Source organism: Mus pahari, chromosome 16 (genome assembly GCF_900095145.1).
Source record: "Mus pahari chromosome 16, PAHARI_EIJ_v1.1, whole genome shotgun sequence".
Lineage (NCBI taxonomy): Eukaryota > Metazoa > Chordata > Mammalia > Rodentia > Muridae > Mus > Mus pahari.
Genome location: NC_034605.1, coordinates 15855309 through 15863359, shown reverse-complemented (window position 1 = coordinate 15863359; position 8051 = coordinate 15855309).

Here is an 8051-nt window from a genome sequence, read left to right as displayed (position 1 = left end):
GACACAGACGCTGCTCTGGCACCTTCCTCTCCTTTGCTTAATTCCCAAGAAATGAAATTGTTCTGCCTGAAGCCATCTTACCTTAAAATTGACATAACAAAGTTAATTGATTTAATGTAACATGATGATTGCGTAGGAAAATGGAAGCATATTTTAACTAAAGACTGATCCCACATGGTTTTAAATAGAGCTTTTCTATTTGAAAAACAGGTGGGGCCAACGAGCAGTTCTTCCTGTTAGGAGAATGGGGCAGGACAATGATAATTTAAGATTCTTCTGTGCCCCTTTCTCTTAAATCCTGATGTCAGTTGTTTTGAGGAAATGTCAGGGCATCCACAATGTTGCTTGAATGTGAAAAAATAATATCCCCCACAGGCTTATGTAGTTGAACAGGAGGTCCCCAGATGGTGGCACTGTTTAAGAACAGTGTGGAACCCACAGGGATGGGAACCAACTGGAGCAATTGGGTCACTGGGAGCAGATCTTGAGGCTTTATAGCCCTGAAACACTTCCTCTTTGTTCTCTGCTTCCTGACTGCATATGCAGTGTGGTAGCTGCTTCCTGTGCCTGCTGCCATGCTTAGCTATGGTGGATTGTCTCTTCCAGCTGGAGCTAAAACAAACACCCCCCTCCCTCAAATTGTTTCTTAATAGGTGCTCTGTCACCATGGGGATGAAACAAAATGACACGTGAGTTTCTCTCACATGCTCCTACATCTCTCTTTGCCCTTGAGACGCCAGAATAGAGACATGATGAACTCAGCAGCATGGAATATCTTACTGGAAAGCCATGGAGAGGTGGAAATGACTGGTGAGAGCCTTGCGAACTAAGTTGTTTCTGAGGCCAAACTGTTCAGGGTTGAATTTCACTTGGTTGCTTTCTTGGTTTAAATCCTTTTATGTTCCCACAACTGTGACTGAATACCCAATGGAAACAATTTAAGGAAGGAGAGAAAGATTTATTCACTTTTGGGTACAGACAGTTCATCATGGCAGCAAAGGCAAATGAGAACAGCTCTCTGAGGCAGCAGAAGCATCAGACAGTAGCTGGTCACATGATGGCAGACAGAAAGCAGAGACTGTGGCCAGTATTAGGCGTGGTTATAACCCAGTGACCTAGATCCATCTTCAAGGCTCTACCTTATAAATTCTCCATGGCCTTCAAAATTTTTGGAGGTCACATTCAAAACACGAGTCCGTAGAGGATATTACAGATTCAAACTACAATAGGATCCTAGAGGTAATATGTAGGGTTCACTATACATTCATTCACTCACATTTATAATGAGGGTATCAGAGACCAGTGTGATGGCTGTCAGTGAGTTCTTGAATGTAAGCATGAAGCCCCGAGTCTGATCTCCAGCATCCACAGAAAGTCCTGTGCCGAACTCCGACCAGCAGAGATGGGGAGAAACAACACAAATGCCAAGGAAGGTTCCAAACAGATTTCTTCTTTATCTCTCCGAGCAGCTTTTTCCTCTCCCTCTCACAAACAGCCATCTCTAACCCTCTCCCAGCTCCAACTAACTCCAACTGAACTCTTCTCTTGCTTGCTCCAACTGAACTGTTTACAGCTTTTTTCCCACAGCATTCTCCTCCCTCCCTCCGGAGCACATCTCCTGGATCCGGTCAGAGTTCAGCCAGGGCGCACAGTGATTGTCCAGTAACTCAGCAAGCAGGCAGTACAGGATCAGCAGGCTCAGATTCTTGCAGCCAGGGAACATGGGGCTTGGCATCTCCGCTTCCTACATAGAGTTCGGGCTCAGGCTCTTGACAAACAGGGACCACAGGGCTTGGCACACTCGCTTCCCACAGGCCTGATGTGGTGACATGTGTGTGTAACCCAGTGTTGGGTCAACAGGATTCCCTAGAGCTTGCTGACCAGCCAGTCAAGCCAGTATCAATAACTGAAGAAGACACCGAATATCTACCTCTTACCTCCAAATAAATGTGAACTCTTATACTCAAGTCCACACATACTTGAGAATACACTCATGCACACACACACACACACACACACACACACACACACACACACATCATTTGGTCAGTTCTCAGTAGAATTTTACCACTACCCAGCAATCCCTTACAAGTCAATCATGATCTCAAATAATGACAAACATGGTGGTTATATATCTGTCTTTGTGCTATAAGCACACACGTTTCATCTCTTTGGATACCACTACTTGTTCCGTCTTACGTTCCTTTACTGAGCCTGCTCTTCTGTCCAGCCTCCTTCTGAGGTGCTTCAGCTTTGTCATGGGTTTTATCTGCTTCCATTTGCTGCCCACGCTGTCTCTCTGGATGACATATCTAATATCGAAGTTTTAGATACTCTTAGGCACACATATCTCCTTATTTGATCTCCAGCCAAGAATACTTCCTACACTCGTGGTCCTGTATCTATGGCTAACACCTGATTTATCTACATCACTACTCAGGATGCAGACTCTGCAGCTCTAGCTTACCAGAGAAGAAATCCTAATCTTTCCCTGCAGATCCTGCTTCCGTTCTGCCTTTCTAGCTGCTAATGGTTTTCTCCATACTCCACCAAGTTGACTGGTCCACTTGAATGGACCTGGAATCAGTTCCCATTCCTGGGTTCAAACCATCAGCAAGCCGTGACGATTCTCCTTACTCAGCTTTGAGACTTACCTTGAATCCACTGAAAACCCTTCCACCCACCCACACACACTCAGTACACACACCTCTTACTACCATCTGAGGCAGAGCAGTCTACATGCCAGGCTGAGTTATGAGTCGTGTTACTTGTGGCTTTGGCTCTCATTCAGTATTCTTCAGAAACACTGACTTTAATTTAATTCCATATGTGTGTGTGTGTGTGTGTGTGTGTGTGTGTATCTATCTATCTATCTACATATACATATATATAATTTATTTTATTATTTCTATGAGTTCACTATAGTTGTCTTCAGACACATCAGAAGAGGGCATTGAATCCCATTACAGATGGTTGTGGGCCACTATGTGGTTGCTGGCAATTGAACTCAGGACTTCTGGAAGAGCAGTCAGTGCTCTTAACCACTGAGCCATCTCTCCAGCCTCCCAGTCCTCATATTTTTAACAATGTTCTCCTACATAAAAATCATTTTTATACTTATTTATTTTATGTGTATGTGTGTGTTACTTGAATGTAGTGTGTGAACCATGTGCCTGTGTGGTATACACAGAAATCAGAGGAGTGTATTAGATCCCCTGGAGTTGTTGTTGGTTTTGGATGACCATGAGGGTTCTGGGAATAAAACTCAGTTCATCTGAAAGAGCAGCCTGCACTCTGAGCTGATCCATCTCTCCAGCCCCCTATCTGCAAGATTTTAACTTTCTCCATTGTTTTGAACATGCTATTTCCTTCTTATTTCTTAGATCACAAGTTCAGTGTCATTTAGGCATAGAGTAATTCTGAAATTAGCAATAATCAACTGCTGTTATTTGCTAATAAATGATATGGTGTGCAATATTTCTATTGACTGAATTTGCTTGAAATCCTCTTTTCTAACCCTGTTATTAAGTGTTGATAAGGTGAACGCTAAAGAGTGGTTGAACACATGCCAATGGTTTGATGGCATGTTTTATTTACATGCAGTTTCTCTGCGCCATGCTCTGGTCTCATAGAAAAATTAGTTCTTACTATCAAGTGCACCCTAAGGTATCCCATGTTCTATTCTATGCCAGTTTAGCTACTCAGTAACAGCAATATCTAGTTCTCTTACTTCCATGAGTTTAGGTTTGAAATGACTTCTCTCTTTGAAAGACAGAATTAAACCAGAGTCAACTCAGCTGCTCGTGATGATGGAGAGCGGGCTATTACCATAGGTGAGAGTCTGTCATCTTCCAGAGCAGCTCAGGTTAGGCAAATGCAGCAGTATCAGTTCCTGTGGCTTTCATTAGCTTCCGTGCATCACTTGGGAAACTTGCAAAGCAGACACACATTGGCCAATACAGAGCAACAAAAGGAAACAAGGAAGCTGGAGGCACTAGGTGACGTGGACACAGTGAAGCTGGCTGAGGAAGGTTGAGTTGGAACTCCTCGGTTTTGCTTTGATTCATGTAATGAAAATATGTAAGTACTGTACTCACGTTAGCAGAAATGCTAAAACTCCCCCATGAAGGAATACTCTTAGTTACTATAAAGTACAATTTGATTGCTAAAAAACAATAGCCGCCCATTCATTTAACTAACTCAGGGGAATTAGAAGATGTGAGATGGAATAAAAAAAAAAGTACCATGAAATATGAACACAAGCAAGAAAAGAAAAAAACAACAAAAAACTGAAACAGTTCAAAACTTCTTCCCACATCTCTTTGGTCCTTGCTAAATCGCAACTAATTTGATGCTTCCTTTTACTTAGCTCTAAAATAAGAAATAATATTGAACTCACTTCCTAAAACCTCATACGTGGGACCCTAGTACATCAAAATAACAGATGTAAAAATGGGAGATAGATTGAAAAATATGTATTTAGCTACAGTGAAAGTATGTCTGGGGCTAGAGCAGGTTATTTTAAGTGGCTCCTTCTGAAACTTCTTCCTTCATCTTCTGTCAGCTTCTTGTGAAAACTTCACAGTCGTCTGAATTGTAAATGTGGTTGAATTGTCATAAATTATTTATATGCATACATCAATCATCCTAGCTTGCTTGGTTGCTCATCAAAAACATTTGGGCAAGGTTTGAAGACTATTATAAATCAGACAATTTATTGCATACATTTGTTAGATGTTTATCTAATTGGATCTCATAGATGCTTCTGTTGTATTGTTTGCTATAATTTCCATATTCTTGGATGATGACTATATCTTCATGATATTTTAAAATTCTATTGTTATATTAATCCTGCAATGTTCTACTTGTCACCAAAATCTTACTCGTAATGTTTCAAAACTGGACTTTGGTGGCCAGACTGATGGCTCTGTGGGTATAGGAGCCTACTGCCAAGCTTGACGATCTGAGTTCAGTCCTTGAGCCTAATGTGAGAGGAAAAGAACCACAGACTCCTGTGGATTATCCACTATGTTTGCATGGGTGCCATGGCATGTAAATGACTCCACCACAATACATAAATCAATTTTTAGAATGAAATATGCTTTGTAAAGTAAGCAATAGTAAAATAGAAGATAAGAATTTATAAAGAAATCCAATAAATTCAGAGTTAAGGAAATGCAAATCTCTACAAAAAATATTTGTTCTATGCCTTGGTTATTTTTCCTTCTGTTGTGATAAAATACCCTGGCAAAAGCAAGTTGAGTATGGTAGATTTTATTTTGGCTCACAGTCTGCTGTGGTGTACAAGTCATGGCTGTGGGAACTTCAGGCATCTGTTCAGATTGTATCTACAGTCAGGAAGAGAACTGTAATGCATGCTACAAGCTCACATTCTTTTTCTGTAGTCCTGGATCCCAGGCCAAAGTATGCCAACGCACAGAGAATGTTTCTTCTCAACTCAATTAACCTAGGCAAAGATACCACCCCAACCCCAACCCCCTGTAAACTGCTTTTATTTGTGGCATTTTGTCGCAGCAACAGGAAAGTAGCCAATAAACTACCCTCATCTAATTCTGGAGACCACCACTTCCTACTGTAGTTCTCCAAAATCTCCAAGATCTCCGCTTCTTTTTTTTGCTTCTTTCAAAGGGCATCTCTTCTTCTTTGATGTCCCTTTTACTGCCAACAGCAAAGAAAGAAGGTTCCTCGAAAATTTTTCTTTCTCTGTTTCAAATTTCCAGTGACATTATTTTCTACATTCAGAATCTCAGAAGGAAAAGAGACTCTTCCTTCAAAACTTTAACCACCTTTCTGTGCTCTCAATTAATCTGGATATAAATCCTTCAGCTATCATTTTCATATTTAATTTTTTTATGAAAACTTAAGCCCTGCCTTCCCTATGCTTCTTATCAAAGGCATCCACACTTTTTGTCCCCCCCAGTTCTTGTGCTCATGCATGTTAACCTCCTTGTCTTGTCTTTATCTTTAGCAAACATCTCTTAAACCCACACATCTTTTTCGTATGAATGTGCTGTATGACTCTGTGCACATGGTATATATATATATATATATATATATATATATATATATATATATATGCGCCTGTGTGCACATGGCAAGCGGTGCTTGACATCAGATGTCTTCTTTAATCTCCACCTTAATTTTTTTTCTTTTTTGAGACAGGTTTCTCACTGAACCAGGAGCTCATTGATTGGCAAGTCTGGCTGGTCAGTGTCTCCCCAGCCCTGGGATCACAGACCACAGCAAGCTTTTCACATGTGTGCTAGGAATCCAAACTCAGATATTCATACTTTCAAAACAAGTACTTTACTGGCAGAGCCATCTCGCTCAGCCTCTTTTTCTCCTTTAAACTTTTTTTTTTTTCAAAACATTGCAGCTTTCCTCTTCCACTATCTTAGCAGGTCAGCATAGCAGCTTTCTTCCCCTTTTAGCCTTGCATTGGTGTTAGCTGACATACCTCGCTATTTCTGTGAGGTTGTTCATAGCATTTCCATTTGTTTGTTGTATATTTTCAGAAACACTTTGGCTTCTGTTGCTAGCAAAGCGAAAATCATCAAGAGAAACTATGAAAACATAGATTCTGTCCAAGTTAAAGTTGGCACATGGATGCTCAACCACAGGCAGACATTATTGACACTAGGACCACACTGGAGAAGGTGATTCCCTCAGCTATGAGCACAGGCTTTGTAGAAATTTAAGCCAGTATACTTAAAAAATATCTATCTATCTATCTATCTATCTATCTATCTATCTATCTATCTATCTATCTATCTATCTGTCTGTCTCTCTATCTCTCTATCTCTATCTATCTATCTATCTATCTATCTATCTATCTATCTATCTATCTATCTATCTATCTATGTGAGTGCTCTATCTGCATGTATACCTACACACCAGAAGAGGGCATCAGATTCCATTATAGATGGTTGTGATGCACAATGTGATGGCTGGGAATTGAACTCACGACCTCTGGAAGAGTAGCTCGTGCTCTTAAACACTGAGCCATCTCTCCAGCTCCCAAGCCAATACATTTTTTTAAAGTTAGTTTGAGTAAACTATTTGAGGACGTATTTATTCACAGAATGAAAATATTATCAGCTAAAAAATTACCTTGTGTTTACTGTTCAAGGAAAGACAGAAACATGAAGAGAAGGGATTAAGGCTTACCTGTCAAGGAACATGTGCATGACTGACAGGTACACTGCTCTGTCTGTCACTTGTTAACTGGGGCAGAGGTCAGGACAAATGTCTCCTACACAGAATCTGTTCTTGTCAAGAACCTGGATAGAAGATGAGATAGAGTCTAAGTAAGAGGTTGGGGTGAGTCCAGATCTCCACACTTATTCTATGATGATGATGATGATGACGACAACGACGATGATGATAAATAATAATAACAACAATAATAATAATAATATTTTAGTTATTGACTCAAGAGCCTTATATAAACTGGTCCAGCACTCTACCACTGAGTAATTCCTCCCGACTTTCTGATTATTTTTATTTTGAGAAAGAATTTCACTAAGGTACCCAGAATGATCTTGAATTCACTTTGTAGCCAGACTAGCCCTGAACTTGAGATCATCCTGCCTCAGCCTTCCATGAACTTGCCTGCTCCAACAGATTCTACTTCTTTGAAACTCTTAGTTTCTATCCCTGAATTGAGGACTTGAAATTATTTTCTTTTGAACAAACCTGTACTTTTACAAAGTAAAACAAAATGATTTTACCACAACCCCCCAAATTTTCTAAAATACATACTCTGTTATATAGATGTAGAAATATATATTATGGGATGGGACACATATAGACATTAAAATGGTCACTGTAATGGAGAAAATTAACATACCTATCACCATTGAGTTAAGCTTATTTTATTATCAACTGGAACTTGAACTGAGGACCTTGCAGATGTCACAGACCTGCTCTTCTCCTGAGCTATGTGCCAAGTGACTTCAATGTTCTGTTTGGCCTGACCTTCCTTTCCCTTCCCTTCCCTTCCCTTCCCTTCCCTTCCCTTCCCTTCCCTT